Raw genomic sequence first — 18523 nt, 5'->3', positions numbered from 1 at the left:
CACTGCTTGGCCCACAGTAGATACTTGACATAAATGTGAAAAATGTGTTAATGGAGAAATGAATGAATAGATGAAAGGATAGAAGAGTGGAAGGAAGGAAGGAAGGAAGGAAGGAAGGAAGGAAGGAAGGAATCAAGGAATAAATATATTTGACTTGCTCAGAGGTACATATTATAAAACAAAGTAGCCTTTTCCAAGTACATCAAACATTATGTTCCATAGAGAATAATTTTAATATTGCCTGAAAAAATGTGCCTAGATATTCAATACATATTTTATATTGACCCTGGGCCTTATTAATGGCAGGAAATTCAAAGGAAGCCAAGTCTATACGGTATGCATCTAAGGCCAGAGATGAGGAGCCTACAAATGTTGGACAAAGAGAAAAACATCTGGGCCTGGCCATGACCTTGAAGAATGGAGATATTATGCTCTCTGAGCTTAGTCTTTTTGCTTGGAATAAAACCAAAACTAAAACCAAAAACCCCACCTTTATGTACTTCTCATGATTTGAATGCCTTGCCTTTTGCTATGTCCTCCCTGGGAGAAGTCTCATCAACAGACTTCAAACAGGTAAGCTTGCAGCTGCTACACATTCAAGTGTTTAGACTACATCTAAACTTGCTTTTTTACAACATCTTGCTTATTAGGGATGCATAAATAGATCTAGAGAAAATGAGAACAGATCTTATCTTTGGGTAAAAATATGTAAGGCACCAAACAGACTCATTAGAGAAGGTTCAGAAGTCAGTGCCTGTGGCTCAGAGTTCAAATTGGCCTGGCCAGAGCAAGCCTCCTCCCAGAACAGAGGAGTCAGTGTGTTTATCACTCAGTGTTTTCAAAGCGTAGAGGATGCAACCTGAGAGGCAAATGTGAGTTTTCAGATAGGGAGAGAGGGAGAATCAGGATTATGAGTGACACGTTAAAATATAATCTCGTGGTCTGCAAGGCCTAAATGCTTTGGGCAGTGTTGTGTCTGTAATTTCTGTGGGACAAGCCGTGTCCAGCTATGAAGTCATTCCTAGTGGGTTTGTGACAGGAGTGTAACCCAGGGCCTTGCCTTGGTGTGCCCTAAATGTGGAGAGGCTGACCACTTGCCTAACTGGAGGCAGATGGGAGGTTGCAAAGCTGGGTAAAGAAGAAGCTTTCTGACAATTGTCTTTGACCCAAAAGGGGATAAACTCAGACCACATTTTAAAAAGACCCCCTGAATGATTTACGTTTAGCAATTCCTATAGATGTCTTAGCAAAGATTTTGCTTCAGTTTTAAGTACACATCCTTGCTTTGAGTGGATATCTGCAACTGTTTTCTGTCTTAACTTTGTCTAGTTCCTTTTTGGAAGAAGAGACATTTATAAAGTAGACAATGTCCTGTACATGCCCTCACATCCTAAATATGAGAAATAATCACAGCTTCCACTTACAGAGTGTTAATTACATGTGAGAGACTCTGACAAGTGCTTGATATGACATTGTCTCATTTGGTCTTCACAAGCAGCCCTGAGAGGCAGAGGTGCTTGTTCATCTGTTTTATGGATGCACATAAGGAGACATCCAGTTATTCAGCAGCAGAAAGGAGACTTGTATTCAGGACTTGGTTTAAGGCTAAGCTCCAGTCATTCTTACCATAATGCAATTCTCCCCAGCTTTTCATATATTTGTTGAAATCTCCCCTAGGTTCTAGATGCCCTTCTATGGGCATCACACAGTGCAATGTACATACTGACAGCTAACTGCATTGATGAAACCTTTTCTTTTTCTTAATGAAAAAGACAGATACTAAATTTTTCAGATGGTGAGTGTGATCCATGCATGAAGTGGGACAGAAATAGATCAAGAAAGAAGTTATGTCAACACAAGAATGAAAGACTCCTGGTTGGGTTTGTTGTTGAAGGTACCATCTTACATCACAGAGGTTGTGAAACTGGGAGCCAAACAAAAGGGCATTTGTTGCTGGACGATAGATGTTCTGCTCACTCAGGAACCAAGACCACTTCAAAGTTTGCTTGGCTTGGTGGGAAGCTGTTGCCAAGGAGAAGAGTCCCTGTGTCCCAACTGCCCATAAATATGTCTTCAAACAGCAGGAAGGAGTTGTATAAAATGGCTGTAGTAGCTGGAGCAGGGGGGTGGAGACTTGGGAAACGGATGTGTCTCCTTCCACAGCACTGACTGAGCCAGGAAGGATTCCACATTCCAACTGGCCAAGACAAACACAGTCCAGATCTGGTGGGGAGGCAGCTATCGGGGAACAGCTGAACCACCATGGTCATCCAGCCTCTCAAAGACTGTCACCGCAAGAGTGGAGCCAGAGCCTGCGGTTTCCTGTCATCCTCTCTGGGACACAGCTCAGTCTTCCAATGACTCATGGCCAGTGGCGTGCAAAGATTTCATGTCCCATCTCCAACAGAGCCCAACCTGTGCAGAGCCATGGCCATTCCCACTGCTTCTTCCTCATGGGTTGCTTAATGAGGGGATTAACGATGACTAGGAGGTGAGTGGACGTCTTCACATGAGCAGCCCGGCTGTAAAATTGGCCGTGCACAAGCAAGCAGAAACAAAGCAGGGGGTGGGTAACGCTCAGCAGCACTGCACCAAGGCTTCTGTGTCTCAAGTCTTCTGGTCATATGTGGAGAGGAGAGGAAACTGAAATTTATTAACTTCAGGCCTCTAGAGAGATGGTGAGGCTCAGTGGTTAAGAGTGTGGGTGTCAAATTGCATCCGGCCTCATCACTTCCTAGGGGCTTAGTGATCTTGGGAAGTTCCTCAACCCCTCTGAACCTCAATATTTTCATTCAGAAAAAGGGAATGATAGTAGTATCTATTGCACTAGGTGGTTTTGAAGATCAAACGGAGATTTATAAATTTAAACTTTGGTAGATGTTAGCTTTTGTCATTGTTATTTTCACCACCATTGACACTCAAGTTTAGTTGGTGGGGAGCTGAAGAACAGTGGAAATTATTTCTGAGGGAATTAATACCAGTTATAGAATAGATACTTTGTGGAAGTTGAACACTGGACTTCAGTTATTAATTGGAAGAGAACCTTGCTCCTAATACCGGCTGTGTTCTGTAAATGATTAAGCCTAAAGACCTTTTGGGATCTGTGATAACTCAGGAATAGACTGGCCAGGGTGACATTCTCACTTCTCACTTGTAAACACTATGAATAATCCAACCCCCAACCATACCCAAGCTTGCTGTTCAGTTCTACTAAAATTTGTTGAAGGCTTGTCACGTGCCAGGCACTACTGGCATAGTGGGGAGGTGGGGACATGAATATAACAGAGAGGTGTAACACATGGGCCCTGTATTCAAGATGTGAACAGGTGAGATGAATACATGTACACTCAAGTGACACCGTGCAATAAATCATCGCTACAGTACTGAGACAAACTACATGCAGAGCACATGGGGAGAGACTGATTCGGAGTGGGGATAAGGAGACACTGATTCTGAGTGGGAATATCTGTGAAGTCTTCTTGGAGGATGTGTGTTTTGAGATGAACCTCAAATGTCGATGTGAAGAGGAGGTAAACAATGTAGATAAAAGGATCATCTTTTGCAACAGTAGTAGCCTAGAGTAGACTAAAGGGATAAACTGGAAGAGAAAGTTGGGGGGAAGGTTGGAGAAGACCATATTCCATAGAGTTTTGATGGTCAGTCTGAAAGATGTGGATTTTGTTATTTATATTGGGAGACAATATGCCTTGGGAATAGAAGCTCAGGCATTGACTCTGAAATGTATTTGAGTCATAGCTCTACTTTGTGCACATGGCGTGACCTGAGAAAAACATTTCACCCTTTGGACCGCAGTCTCCCCACTAGAAAGAGGGGCTCACAGCAGTGGTTCACTCACAGGCCTGTGGATGTGCACAGGCTGCTCAGCACTGTTCCTCAACATGGTACAGTCTTTTAAATATTAGCCATTGCTGTCATCATCAGCAATCAAGAGGCTGTTGCAATAGCTTAGGGAGAAATGATGAGCATCTGGGGTAGGACAGTGCCAAGCAAAAAGGAGGAATGCATGTACCTTTCAGAGGCAGAATAGGGAAGTGAATAGGGGGGCTATTGGGCATGAGAAGTGAGAAGGGAGCAAGGATGACTTAAGGATTTGAACCTGGTGACCAGCAGTTTTGAAATGGTGTTACCAAGTTCAGGTTATGGAAAATGTCTCAATTTGGGCGGTATTGAATCAAAGGTGGCCGGTAAATCCTTCAGGTTGGTCTTTTGCCTGGGGATTTCATAGGCAAAGGTCCAAATTTCAGTAGAATTTTTAGGATAAGAGACGTAGACTGGGGGGTCATGCATTTAGAAGTGAAAGTCAAGCCTTGGGAATGAAAGGGTCTTTATGGGCAATAATGTTGCTGAGGAATGGACATTATTAAATGTCTATTTATATGAGAGGACAGAGGGAAAAAAATGGAAGAACCAAGCAGTTACTATGTTTCTAAAACCAAGTGATGGATGTGTCAAACAGGCTGTGGTAGTCAGCTCAGCAGACAAAAATGATGTCATTAGCTTGATTATACCTTCCATGAACATCTCAGGAGAGTATAGGGAAGAAGCTAGTTTGTAAGGCATTAAAGAGAAAATAATGGGGAAATGTGGTGTGTGCTTCATTGTGAAGAAGTTCGGAAGTTAAAGGAATGTAAGAGACAAAGGTAAGGACGTTGAAACAAATGTGACACAAGGCAGGAGTAATTTTGAGGTGGAAACGATTTGAACAGTTTTGTAGAGTAGAGGAAACATCCACTGGAGAAAAATTAAAGATGCACCGAGGAAAGAGATTATTGTTGATCTAAGGAGAGTCAGGAAAGTGTGTGAATTACAGATTTATAAGGATGTTCATTTCAGAGCAAACAAACACCTCATCTTATGTGGATTCCAGAGCAAGGAAGAAAGATTAGGGTTTTTTTTTATTATTATTATTATACTTTAAGTTCTAGGGTACATGTGCATAACGTGCAGGTTTGTTACATATGTATACTTATGCCATGTTGGTGTGCTGCACCCATCAACTCGTCAGCACCCATCAATTCATCATTTATATCATGTATAACTCCCCAATGCAATCCCTCCCTCCTCCCCTCTCCCCATGATAGGCCCCGATGTTGTGATGTTCCCCTTCCCGAGTCCAAGTGATCTCATTGTTCAGTTCCCACCTATGAGTGAGAACATGCGGTGTTTGGTTTTCTCTTCTTGTGATAGTTTGCTAAGAATGATGGTTTCCAGCTGCATCCATGTCCCTACAAAGGACGCAAACTCATCCTTTTTGATGGCTGCATAGTATTCCATGGTGTACATGTGCCACGTTTTCTTAATCCAGTCTGTCACAGATGGACATTTGGGTTGATTCCAAGTCTTTGCTATCGTGAATAGTGCCGCAATAAACATACGTGTGCATGTGTCTTTGTAGTAGAATAATTTATAATCCTTTGGGTATATACCCAGTAGTGGGATGGCTGGGTCATATGGTACATTTAGTTCTAGATCCTTGAGGAATCGCCATACTGTTTTCCATAATGGTTGAACTAGTTTACAATCCCACCAACAGTGTAAAAGTGTTCCTATTTCTCCACATCCTCTCCAACACCTGTTGTTTCCTGACTTCTTAATGATTGCCATTCTAACTGGTGTGAGATGGTATCTCATTGTGGTTTTGATTTGCATTTCTCTGATGGCAAGTGATGATGAGCATTTTTTCATGTGTCTCTTGGCTGTATGAATGTCTTCTTTTGAGAAATGTCTGTTCATATCCTTTGCCCACTTTTTGATGGGGTTGTTTGTTTTTTTCTTGTATATTTGTTTGAGTTCTTTGTAGATTCTGGATATTAGCCCTTTGTCAGATGAGTAGGTTGCAAAAATTTTCTCCCATTCTGTAGGTTGCCTGTTCACTCTGATGGTAGTTTCTTTTGCTGTGCAAAAGCTCTTTAGTTTAATGAGACCCCATTTGTCAATTTTGGCTTTTGCTGCCGTTGCTTTTGGTGTTTTAGACATGAAGTCCTTGCCCATGCCTATGTCCTGAATGGTACTACCTAGATTTTCTTCTAGGGTTTTTATGGTATTAGGTCTAACATTTAAGTCTCTAATCCATCTTGAATTAATCTTCGTATAAGGGGTAAGGAAAGGATCCAGTTTCAGCTTTCTACTTATGGCTAGTCAATTTTCCCAGCACCATTTATTGAATAGGGAATCCTTTCCCCATTTCTTGTTTCTCTCAGGTTTGTCAAAGATCAGATGGCTGTAGATGTGTGGTATTATTTCTGAGGACTCTGTTGTGTTCCATTGGTCTATATCTCTGTTTGGTACCAGTACCATGCTGTTTTGGTTACTGTAGCCTTGTAGTATAGTTTGAAGTCAGGTAGCGTGACGCCTCCAGCTTTGTCCTTTTGACTTAGGATTGTCTTGGCAATGCGGGCTCTTTTTTGGTTCCATATGAACTTTAAAGTAGTTTTTTCCAATTCTGTGAAGAAGTCATTGGTAGCTTGATGGGGATGGCATTGAATCTATAAATAACCTTGGGCAGTATGGCCATTTTCACGATATTGATTCTTCCTATCCATGAGCATGGTATGTTCTTCCATTTGTTTGTGTCCTCTTTGATTTCACTGAGCAGTGGTTTGTAGTTCTCCTTGAAGAGGTCCTTGACATCCCTTGTAAGTTGGATTCCTAGGTATTTTATTCTCTTTGAAGCAATTGTGAATGGAAGTTCATTCCTGATTTGGCTCTCTGCTTGTCTGTTACTGGTGTATAAGAATGCTTGTGATTTTTGCACATTAATTTTGTATCCTGAGACTTTGCTGAAGTTGCTTATCAGCTTAAGGAGATTTTGGGCTGAGACAATGGGGTTTTCTAAATATACAATCATGTCATCTGCAAACAGGGATATTTGACTTCTTCTTTTCCTAACTGGATACCCTTGATTTCTTTCTCTTGCCTGATTGCCCTAGCCAGAACTTCCAACACTATGTTGAATAGGAGTGGTGAGAGAGGGCATCCCTGTCTTGTGCCAGTTTTCAAAGGGAATTTTTCCAGTTTTTGCCCATTCAGTATGATATTAGCTGTGGGTTTGTCATAAATAGCTCTTATTATTTTGAGGTACGTTCCATCAATACCGAATTTATTGAGCGTTTTTAGCATGAAGGGCTGTTGAATCTTGTCAAAAGCCTTTTCTGCATCTATTGAGATAATCATGTGGTTCTTGTCTTTGGTTCTGTTTATATGCTGGATTACGTTTATTGATTTGCGAATGTTGAACCAGCCTTGCATCCCAGGGATGAAGCCCACTTGATCATGGTGGATAAGCTTTTTGATGTGCTGCTGAATCCGGTTTGCCAGTATTTTATTGAGAATTTTTGCATCGATGTTCATCAGGGATATTGGTCTAAAATTCTCTTTTTTTGTTGTGTCTCTGCCAGGCTTTGGTATCAGGATGATGTTGGCCTCATAAAATGAGTTAGGGAGGATTCCCTCTTTTCTATTGATTGGAATAGTTTCAGAAGGAATGGTACCAGCTCCTCCTTGTACCTCTGGTAGAATTCAGCTGTGAATCCATCTGGTCCTGGACTTTTTTTGGTGGGTAGGCTATTAATTGTTGCCTCAATTTCAGAGCCTCTATTGGTCTATTCAGGGATTCAACTTCTTCCTGGTTTAGTCTTGGGAGAGTGTAAGTGTCCAGGAAATTATCCATTTCTTCTAGATTTTCTAGTTGATTTGCGTAGAGGTGTTTATAGTATTCTCTGATGGTTGTTTGTATTTCTGTGGGGTCGGTGGTGATATCCCCTTTATCATTTTTTATTGCATCTATTTGATTCCTCTCTCTTTTCTTCTTTATTAGTCTTGCTAGCGGTCTGTCAATTTTGTTGATCTTTTCAAAAAACCAACTCCTGGATTCATTGATTTTTTGGAGGGTTTTTTGTGTCTCTATCTCCTTCAGTTCTGCTCTGATCTTAGTTATTTCTTGCCTTCTGCTAGCTTTTGAATGTGTTTGCTCTTGCCTCTCTAGTTCTTTTAATTGTGATGTTAGAGTGTCAATTTTAGATCTTTCCTGCTTTCTCTTGTGGGCATTTAGTGCTATAAATTTCCCTCTACACACTGCTTTAAATGTGTCCCAGAGATTCTGGTATGTTGTATCTTTGTTCTCATTGGTTTCAAAGAACATCTTTATTTCTGCTTTCATTTCGTTATGGACCCAGTAGTCATTCAGGAGCAGGTTGTTCAGTTTCCATGTAGTTGAGCGGTTTTGATTGAGTTTCTTAGTCCTGAGTTCTAGTTTGATTGCACTGTGGTCTGAGAGACAGTTTGTTATAATTTCTGTTCTTGCACATTTGCTGAGGAGTGCTTTACTTCCAATTATGTGGTCAATTTTGGAATAGGTGTGATGTGGTGCTGAGAAGAATGTATATTCTGTTGATTTGGGGTGGAGAGTTCTATAGATGTCTATTAGGTCCACTTGGTGCAGAGATGAGTTCAATTCCTTGATATCCTTGTTAAGTTTCTGTCTCGTTGATCTGTCTAATGTTGACAGTGGAGTGTTGAAGTCTCCCATTATTATTGTATGGGAGTCTAAGTCTCTTTGTAGGTCTCTAAGGACTTGCTTTGTGAATCTGGGTGCTCCTGTATTGGGTGCATATGTATTTAGGAGAGTTAGCTGTTCCTGTTGAATTGATCCCTTTACCATTATGTAATGGCCTTCTTTGTCTCTTTTGATCTTTGATGGTTTAAAGTCTGTTTTATCAGAGACTAGGATTGCAACCCCTGCTTTTTTTTGTTCTCCATTTGCTTGGTAGATCTTCCTCCATCCCTTTATTTTGAGCCTATTTATGTCTCTGAATCTGAGATGGGTCTCCTGAATACAGCAGACTGATGGGTCTTGACTCTTTATCCAGTTTGCCAGTCTGTGTCTTTTAATTGGAGCGTTTAGTCCATTTACATTTAAGGTTAATATTGTTATGTGTGAACTTGATCCTGTCATTATGATATTAACTGGTTATTTTGCTCGTTAGTTGATGCAGTTTCTTCCTAGCCTCGATGGTCTTTACATTTTGGCATATTTTTGCAATGGCTGGTACCGGTTGTTCCTTTCCATGTTTAGGGCTTCCTTCAGGGGCTCTTGTAAGGCAGGCCTGGTGGTGACAAAATCTCTAAGCATTTGCTTATCTGTAAAGGATTTTATTTCTCCTTCACTGATGAAACTTAGTTTGGCTGGATATGAAATTCTGGGTTTAAAATTCTTTTCTTTAAGAACGTTGAATATTGGCCCCCACTCTCTTCTGGCTTGTAGAGTTTCTGCCGAATGATCTGCTGTTAGTCTGATGGGCTTCCCTTTGTGGGTAACCGACCTTTCTCTCTGGCTGCCCTTAAGATTTTTTCCTTCATTTCAACTTTGGTGAATCTGGCAATTATGTGTCTTGGAGTTGCTCTTCTGGAGGAGTATCTTTGTGGCGTTCTCTGTATTTCCTGAATTTGAATGTTGGCCTGCCCTACTAGGTTGGGGAAGTTCTCCTGGATGATATCCTGAAGAGTGTTTTCCAACTTGGTTCCATTTTCCCCCTCACTTTCAGGCACCCCAATCAGACGTAGATTTGGTCTTTTTACATAATCCCATACTTCTTGCGGGCTTTGTTCATTTCTTTTTCTTCTTTTTCTTTTGGTTTCTCTTCTCGCTTCATTTCATTCATTTGATCCTCAGTCGCTGATACTCTTTCTTCCAGTTGATCGAGTCGGTTACTGAAGCTTGTGCATTTGTCACGTATTTCTCGTGTCATGGTTTTCATCTCTGTCATTTCATTTATGACCTTCTCTGCATTAATTAGTCTAGCTGTCAATTCTTCCACTCTTTTTTCAAGATTTTTAGTTTCTTCGCGCTGGGTACGCAATTCCTCCTTTAGCTCTGAGAAGTCTGATGGACTGAAGCCTTCTTCTCTCATCTGGTCAAAGTCATTCTCTGACCAGCTTTGGTCCGTTGCTGGCGATGGGCTGCGCTCCTTTGCAGGGGGAGATGCGCTCTTATTTTTTGAATTTCCAGCTTTTCTGCCCTGCTTCTTCCCCATCTTTGTGGTTTTATCTGTCTCTGGTCTTTGATGATGGTGACGTACTGATGGGGTTTTGTTATAGGTATCCTTCCTGTTTGGTAGTTTTCCTTCTGACAGTCAGGACCCTCAGCTATAGGTCTGTTGGAGATTGCTTGGGGTCCACTCCAGACCCTGTTTGCCTGGGTATCAGCAGCAGAGGTTGCCGAAGATGGAATATTGCTGAACAGCGAGTGTACCTGTCTGATTCTTCCTTTGGAAGCTTCCTCTCAGGGGTGTACTCCACCCTGTGAGGTGTGGGGTGTCAGACTGCCCCTAGTGGTGGATGTCTCCCAGCTAGGCTACTCAGGGGTCAGGGACCCACCTGAGCAGGCAGTCTGTCCGTTCTCAGATCTCAACCTCTGCGTTGGGAGATCCACGGCTCTCCCCAAAGCTGTCAGACAGAGTCATTCGTGTCTGCACCGGCCCCCGCTGCTTCCCCTGTTGGTCTTCAGCTGTGTGCTGTCCCCAGAGGTGGAGTCTACAGAGACAGGCAGGCTTCCTTGAGCTGCTGTGAGCTCCTCCCAGTTCGAGCTTCCCAGAGGCTTTGTTTACCTACTTAAGCCTCAGCAATGGCAGGCGCCCCTCCCCCAGCCTCGCTGCTGCCTTGCGGATAGATCGCCGCAGACTGCTGTAGCAGTGAGGGAGGCTCCGTGGGCGTGGGACCCTCCCGGCCAGGTGTGGGATATATTCTCCTGGTGTGCCCGTTTGCTTAAAGCGCAGTATTGGGGTGGGAGTTACCTGATTTTCCAGGTGTTGTGTGTCTCAGTTCCCCTGGCTAGGAAAACGGATTCCCTTCCCCCTTGCGCTTCCAGGTGAGGTGATACCTCGCCCTGCTTCAGCTCTCGCTGGTCAGGCTGCAGCAGCTGACCAGCACCGATTGTCCGGCACTCCCTAGTGAGATGACCCCAGTACCTCAGTTGAAAATGCAGAAATCACCAGTCTTCTGTGTCGCTCGCCTTGGGAGTTGGAGACTGGAGCTGTTCCTATTCGGCCATCTTGCTCCGCCCCCGCCTGAAAGATTAGGTTTAAAAGCAAACAAAAAAAATTATTTTGGTAGCCGATGGAGTTCATGTTGGTGTACCTTTGTCTTCTAATAAACTATGGATTTTCCTTTAATAATTTAATGAGATTTCATGTTTTTATAAGTGTAGAGGAATTTTTCTCCCTTAATTCTCTTGAGAGGTGGAGTAGTGGAGCAGGAATAACCACAAGAGTGGTTTAGAAGTCAGAAGTTCAGACTAGTCATAACCTCATTAAATCTCAGTGATCTCACCCACAAACAGAGAATGGCCACCAAGAGGATGAACTGTGGTTTAAATGAGATAATACATGTGTCTGCCTTTGTAAAATTGATCTGTAACTAACTATACTTTATTTTTATTTGTCATATTTATCATATTTTGTTCTTAAAGCTGTTTTGTTTTTTGTTTTTTGTTTTCGTTTTTAGAATTGGTTCAATACTTGAAGAGAATGATGCCTGGGACATGAGCAAAATGGAAAGTTTGTGCGTGCCTGATTTACACTGTAGATAGTGCGTGATGCAGAGGAAAGCGAGGCATATTTAGAAGCCAATTCCTGTCAAATAGTCAGAGAAGTGCCACTACAACGCTGTGGGGGGACTTCACAGATTTTCCACTAAAACAGTCCCCTTCTCCCCCAGCGTTTTTCCAGTGATGTCTCCAACATGGTTTTGAATGACTCAAGCTTTGGGACGCATACCACTTCCTTGGTTATACACGTTTGCCATTTCCCAGATTTCATCATTAGGGCATTTCCTGAAATTCAGCCCAACATGTTCCTTTTTTCTGATTTCAAAAAGGATTCTGTTTCAAGCCTCTGCTGTCAAATGGGGAACCCAACTGTGAAGGGTAGCGCATTTGACTGTGACATCAGAGTTTCCAATGGGAATGCCTCTTTTCACCCGGATATCAAATTCTCCCTTTGATTCAGGGTTTGAGAATAATGCACGAGTTTATACAGACCACACCGAGGTGCTACTGTGGGACCAATAGCAGCAGGACCCCAAATTGCCTTTGCGATTGGCAGCCCACAAGAACTGTCTGCCAAGAACCCCCTTGGAAACTCATCACCTTTCCAAGACTCTGTTTTCAAGTAGATCAAAGTATTTTCCTCATCCTGGTGAAAGCCAGAGGTTCAGGTCAAAGTGAATGAGTGTGGGATTCTGAAGGAAGCTGGCAGAACATCAAAGACAATTGGGTGGGACCTATCTTTTCTTTGAAAACTCTTTTCTATTGTTTTCCAGACTTTTTCAGTCTGACACGTCATTGAACTTGTCCCTCTGCTCCCACCCCAATCTCTACAACCCCTATTCAACTTCCATTAGTTCCGTCATCTGATCCTGAAATTCCTTACGTGTTTATGTGTTCCAAAAGCAAGTGACCATGCATAGGTACTGACCTATACATATGAATAAGTGCCCATATCCACCTGCACTTACCTTATCCTAAGCAATAAACCCATAATTAAATTTTATTTTCTTTTATTCTGAAAGTGCTTTTTTGTAACCAGAACACTTAATACACAGTTCTGTGTCTCCCCATTAGACTGCACACTCCCTGAGGACAGCAGTCTTCTCTGTGCCCTTTCTCAGACCAGCACAGAGCCTGCCACACTTTAAAAATTTGATAAATGGTTAACCATCACTCTAGGTAATCTTAACTTTCCTCCTAATTTTAATAATTATCCATTTATGCTACAGCAAGGAATTTGGGGGATCTGAATTGTCACTCTTGTTGCTCCTGAAAAAGTATATTTGAGATCATCATTTTCTAATTTAGATTGTAACAAAACAAGCAGTCCTTACGGATATAATAAATACCATAATAATTATAGCCATCCTAGGTCATATTCATTGAACACTGACTCTGTGTCATGCATATGCAACATGTGCTCTGCCATGTGTTATTTCCTTTGGCTCTTAATGTTGGAGTGCCCTGGGCTCAGCCCTTGGTCTTCACCTCTTCTCCCCCTATACTCTTCTTGATGGTCCCATGTCAGCTATATACCACCAATCCCCATTTTCACAAGACCAGAGTTCTTTCCCAAACTCCAAACTTATATATCCACTGCCTCCACTTGGAAGTCTAATAGACTTCACAAGTTCAATATGTCCAATACTTACTCTTGATCTTTCTGAAAAAGCTGCTCTACCTGCTGTCTTTCCCAGCTCAATTGATGGCAACACCCTCATTCCAGCAGCTCAGGCCAAAATCCTTACAATCTTCTACATTCTACTTCTTCTCTCCTACATCCAACCCATAAAAAATCCTGCTGACTTTATCTTCAAAATATATCCAGCATTCAGCCATTTCTCACCACTTCCCTTGCTCCAATTCCAGTCCAATCCATGCTCACCTCATTCCTAAGTTAGAGCTGTACCCTCCTGATAGAGCTCTGTGCTGCTTCTGCTCATGCCTATGGAATGGTCTCAGGAAAACAACACAAAATACATAGTATATATATAATTTATTTTTTGAGACAGAGTCTCACTCTGTTGCCCAGGCTGGAGTGTTTGTTTTGAGGAGGGGAGATGTAAGAGAATTCCAGAGTCTGTATAAACCAGAGTAGCTGGGACTACAGGCATACACCACCACGCCCGGCTAATTTTTGTATTTTGGTAGAGATGGTGTTTCACCATATTGGCCAGGCTGATATTGAACCCCTGACCTCAAATGATCTGCCCCCCTTGGCCTCCCAAAATACTGGGATTACAGGCAAGAGCCACCATGCCTGACTTCAGGATACATATTTTATCAGATTTTGACCCTCCGTTGATTCCCAGTTTCACTACAAGGAAAAGCCAGATTCTTTCCAAGGCCTGGCATGATTTGGGGTCCACTTGTCCTCTGACTTTATGTGTTGATACTCCTCCCATTACTCCCTGTCCTCCTTGCTAGTCAGTAAACGTGCCAGGCAGGCTCCCACCTTCGAATCTTGGCTTCAGCACTTCTCTCTGCCTACTGTGTTTTTCCTGCAAATGCTACTTGGCTAATTCGTCACCCTTCCAAGTCTCAATGAGGTTTGCTCAAACCATCTTCCTCATACCACCACTTGCCCACCTGCCAACACCCCTCTTCTACTCCGTCTGCACTGTTTTTTTTTTTTTTCATAGTGTTTCTCACCTCTTAGCATAGTGTAGAAAGTTACTTGTATATTATACTATTTGGTTATCTTTCTTTCCCTTGTATAATGCAAGCTACATGAGGATACAATTTTTGTCTCTTTTGTTTGGAAAAGTGTCTGGCTCACGTTGTAGATACTCAGTAAACATTGTTGAATGAGTGGGTAAGAAATGACAGATGCTCCTAGAATCAAGATACTCAGGTCTCAGAGCTCCAAGTGGCCTCAATGACCTGAGCATCAGCACATTCTTACACTCTTCATGCTCCATCTCATAGTCAAAAGCCCGACACACACCCCACAGCCTAAATCCCCTAAATTCACTTCTGCAGCCTGAATTTCTATCTGGAGAAACTACTTCTGTCTGCCAGAGAGTGGCAAGGCATCATTTCATTTGCCTGGAACCAAATTCAGTGAAGGACAGGAGCTTCTTTGTCACAAGTGACTGCTTGGTGGGTGAAAACTAACAAAATGTAACCAACATGGGCAGCTCCCCTGGCAAATTGTTCCTTGAAGAGAGAATTGCAGCCTGCACAATTCCTGCTAAGTGATTATCTTCTTCTGCTCTTGATGCTTACTGAGAAGAGTGCTAGGCATGGACTGTCAAATCTATAAGGGTAGTGATGGGAAAAGAGGCTTATTTTCAAGGCAAACAGGAATGTCTTCCATCTCTCCAGAAGAGAGACTATCTCCTGTTTTATTAACTACAGTTCCATTACTTGGCTACCGTCTTTTACAGGGTACAGGTTAAGGAATACAAACTCAACTCAAAGGCTTTCAATTCATTCAGGAGCAGAGTCTTCGGGAAATTTTCCATGAGCGTCAGTAGAAATTAGCAGCCAAATTTTAGGATGAGGAAGTGCCAGGCTGCAGGTAGCAAACTTCCCAGGCATCTTCTTCTTTTTCTTCTTCCTTTAAGACACCCAAGCACTGGGTGTTATCATCCCAGTATTTTTCCTGAGCTTTGATAAAAAAAGAGACTTGTTTAGGCTTTCTGAAACATTCTGAGGCAGAAATAACATAGAATCCCAGAGAGAATGTACCTGATCCTTGACATTTCCATGAGAAACACCAAAGAGAAAGTAATTGACAAAGTAAGTTCATTGAACAAGGGGGCCATAAGGCCACCTTTCCCATACAAACACACCCAAACATTCATCTTTTCTATTTCTTCATATTCAACTCATTGTCTTAGCTCGAGTGTGATTTTTTTAAAATTACAAACTGCATAGCTTTTAAACAATGTAACTTTATTCTTCACAGATCTGGGAGCTGAGAAGTCCAAGGTCAAGGCACTGGCAGTTTTAATTTCATGTCTGGAGAGGGCCCGCTTTCTGGTTCATACATGGCACTTTCTTGCTGTGTCCTCACCTAACAGAAGGGAGGAAGTGAGCTCTTTCGGAACTCTTATAAAGATAGTAATCTCATTCCTGTGGCCTCAACCCTCATGACCTCATCTATTCCTAATTACCTCCCAAATACCCCACCTCTTAACATCACATTAGGGCATAAGATTCCAACATAAGAATCTGGAGAGTATACAACATTCAGTCCACAATACTTATTATGTGCTCTACAGTGTATAGGATAAGCATTGGTTCCATTAAATCCCTTCCACCTAAGATCAGTTGTTCATTGCAATCCTACTATTATTTTATATGTCTCTCCCAGACTCCACATTTTTTTTTCATGCTTAATGTACTTAGCAACAGACTCAGGTCTCTTCTATAAGGCATTTTATCTCTCCCTTGATCATCTCCTGTTCATTATCATCTTATTTTTATCATATTACATTCTCGATGTATTATCTATTATATTACATGCCTGGAGGGTGGGATTTGTTTCGAGGAGGGGAGGTGTGAGAGAATTCCATACTGATTTCTCTTCTGTCTTTATGGCACCCTATAATTTCAGGCACTTGCCATTTCTATGCATCCACGCCGGCCTCCCATACATCTCCTCTTCACACAATAACCAGAGTGACATTTTGAAAGCTCAGATATGCTTACATTACCCTCATTGCTAAAATTCTTCCGAGATTTCCATTGCTCTGACGCTCAAGCTCCATATCTCCAGTGTGGCCTCTGTGGTCCTGGGCACTCTGACTTCTGTGGGTCGCTGATCTCCTCTTATCCTTCTCCAATGCATGTTCTCACTGCTCCAGCCACCTTCATTCTTACATTCATGAATAATAATCCAGACTCTGGACCCCAAAAAGCTTTTATTGGGTATTCCATTTGTCTAGGATGCTCCCTCTGCCTTCACCTCCACATCTGCCTCCTCTACCTAGCTAACTCACCTTAAGATCTCAGCTCAGCCATTGCCTACTCAGGAAACTCCTTTGCCGGCCAAAACCCTGTCTTCCCAACCTGGCGCCTGCATCGGTGCCGCTGTATTGCCATCATGGTGTTGTGTGCTGCTCCTGTGTAGCACCACTTCCCTTGTCTTTTCTTCTGCTTTCTTTGTCTACATTTCATCCTCTTTTCCTAGTAGACACTGAGCTATATCAAAAGTGTTTTTACCACTATTGTATCCTCAGTACATAGCATGTTCCCAAGAATAGTATGTATTTAATAAACAACCCATTCATTGAATAAACAAGTAAATGAGTAAATGAATAAAAGAAAATCTAATTAAGGCACCTCTTATTTCATAATTGAAATTAAATGTGATTAGATATTGACCTTGCAAAGAACATGATCTAGTAATATATTAGTCAGGCTAGGTTATGCTGCAGTAACAAAAAACCGCAAAATTTTGGGACTCAAACAACAAAGCTTCTGTTGGGAATGTAAAATGGCACAGCAAGGCAATTTCTTACTAAAAACTAAACCTGTGCTTACCATATGACCCAGCAATTGCACTCCTGGGCATTTATCCCAGAGAAGTGAAAACTATGTTCATGCAAAATTCTGTGCATAAATGTTCATAGCAGCTTCATTCATAATAGTCCTAAACTGGAAACAACTCAGATGTCTTTCAGTGGGTAGATGGTTAAACAAACTGTGATGTATCTGTACCATGGAACACTACTAAACAAGAAAAATAGATGAACTATCTATACACACAACAACTTCAATTTATCTCGAGGGAATTGTGCCAAGTGGAAAAAAAGGTTACATATTTTATTGCACAACACTGTGAATATAATTAATGCCACTGAACAGTATCCTTAAAAATGGTTAGAATGATGACCGGGTGCGGTGGCTCATGCCAGTAATCCCAGCACTTTGGGAGGCCGAGGCGGGCAGATCACCTAAGGTCAGGACCAGCCTGGCCAACATAGTAAAACCCATCTCTACTAAAACTACAAAAAATTAGCTGGGCATGGTGGCGGGTACCTGTAATCTCAGATACTTCGGAGGCTGAGGCAAGAGAATCACTCGAACCCGGAAAGTGGTGGTAGCAGCAAGCTGAGATCATGCCAGTGCACTCCAGCCTGGGCAATAAGAGTGAAACCCCGCCTCAAAAAAAAAAAAAAAGTTTGTTTTTTTGTTGTATATATTTTACTACAATAAAAAATTTCAAAGTCACATACTGTATGATTCTATTGATCTGTTCTTGAAATGGCAAACAGGTAGCTATGGAGAACAGATTAGTTGTTGCCAGGAGTCGGGGAGAGGGAAGAAGGGAGGCAGGTGGCTGTGACTACTAAAGGGTAGCACTTGGGATCCTGTGGGGGGACTGCTTTGCTCTTTATTACACATGTGATAACATTTCAGGGAACTAAGTACACACAAGCTCACATGCACAAAGGAGTACATGTAAAACTTGTGACGTGAATAAAGTCAGTGGACTTTATCAATGTCTATTTTCTGTTTGCTGTTTTATAGTTATGCAAGATGTTATCATTGAGGAAAACGGGATAAAAAGTAATGGGATCTCCTTGCATATGATCATATAAGTATCTCACAAAAGAAGTTAAGCAACAGCAACAATACAGATTTACTCCCTACTCAAGCTCCATGTCCTCCTTGGTGTGGCTGGGGGTCCAGCCCATGAAAATAACACAGCCATTGGAGCTTCTGCCATCTGGAACTTCACCAGTCACCTTGTCAGGGGAAGGAGATTTGGCAAATCTCAGTCAGCCCTCTATATCTACGGGTTCCACATCCACCAACTCAACCAACCACAGATGGAAAATATTAAAAAATAATAACAACAATGGAAATAATACAAATTTTAAAATAAGATAGGGTAGATACAGTGGCTCACGCCTGTAATCCCAGCACTTTGGGAGGCCGAGGCGGGCAGATCACCTGAGGTCAGGAGTTTGACACCAGCCTGGCCAACGTGGTGAAACCCTGTCT

The 18523-nt window shown here is 42.1% G+C and overlaps 1 long non-coding RNA gene across 1 annotated transcript in view; it reads left to right on the top strand.

The window, feature by feature from the left end:
* The first annotated feature begins 2134 nt into the window (after positions 1–2134).
* Positions 2135–18523, top strand: part of LOC117083016 — a 100877-nt gene continuing 84488 nt past the window's right edge. The window contains exon 1 of the long non-coding RNA XR_004436900.1: positions 2135–2491. This is a non-coding gene — a long non-coding RNA (uncharacterized LOC117083016). The remainder of the gene's footprint in view (positions 2492–18523) is intronic.

The sequence above is a fragment of the Trachypithecus francoisi genome, unplaced genomic scaffold, assembly GCF_009764315.1.
Source record: "Trachypithecus francoisi isolate TF-2019V2 unplaced genomic scaffold, Tfra_2.0 Lachesis_group0, whole genome shotgun sequence".
Lineage (NCBI taxonomy): Eukaryota > Metazoa > Chordata > Mammalia > Primates > Cercopithecidae > Trachypithecus > Trachypithecus francoisi.
The sequence above is the reverse complement of the archived record's forward strand: the minus strand, read 5'-3'. Positions and strand labels throughout refer to the sequence as shown.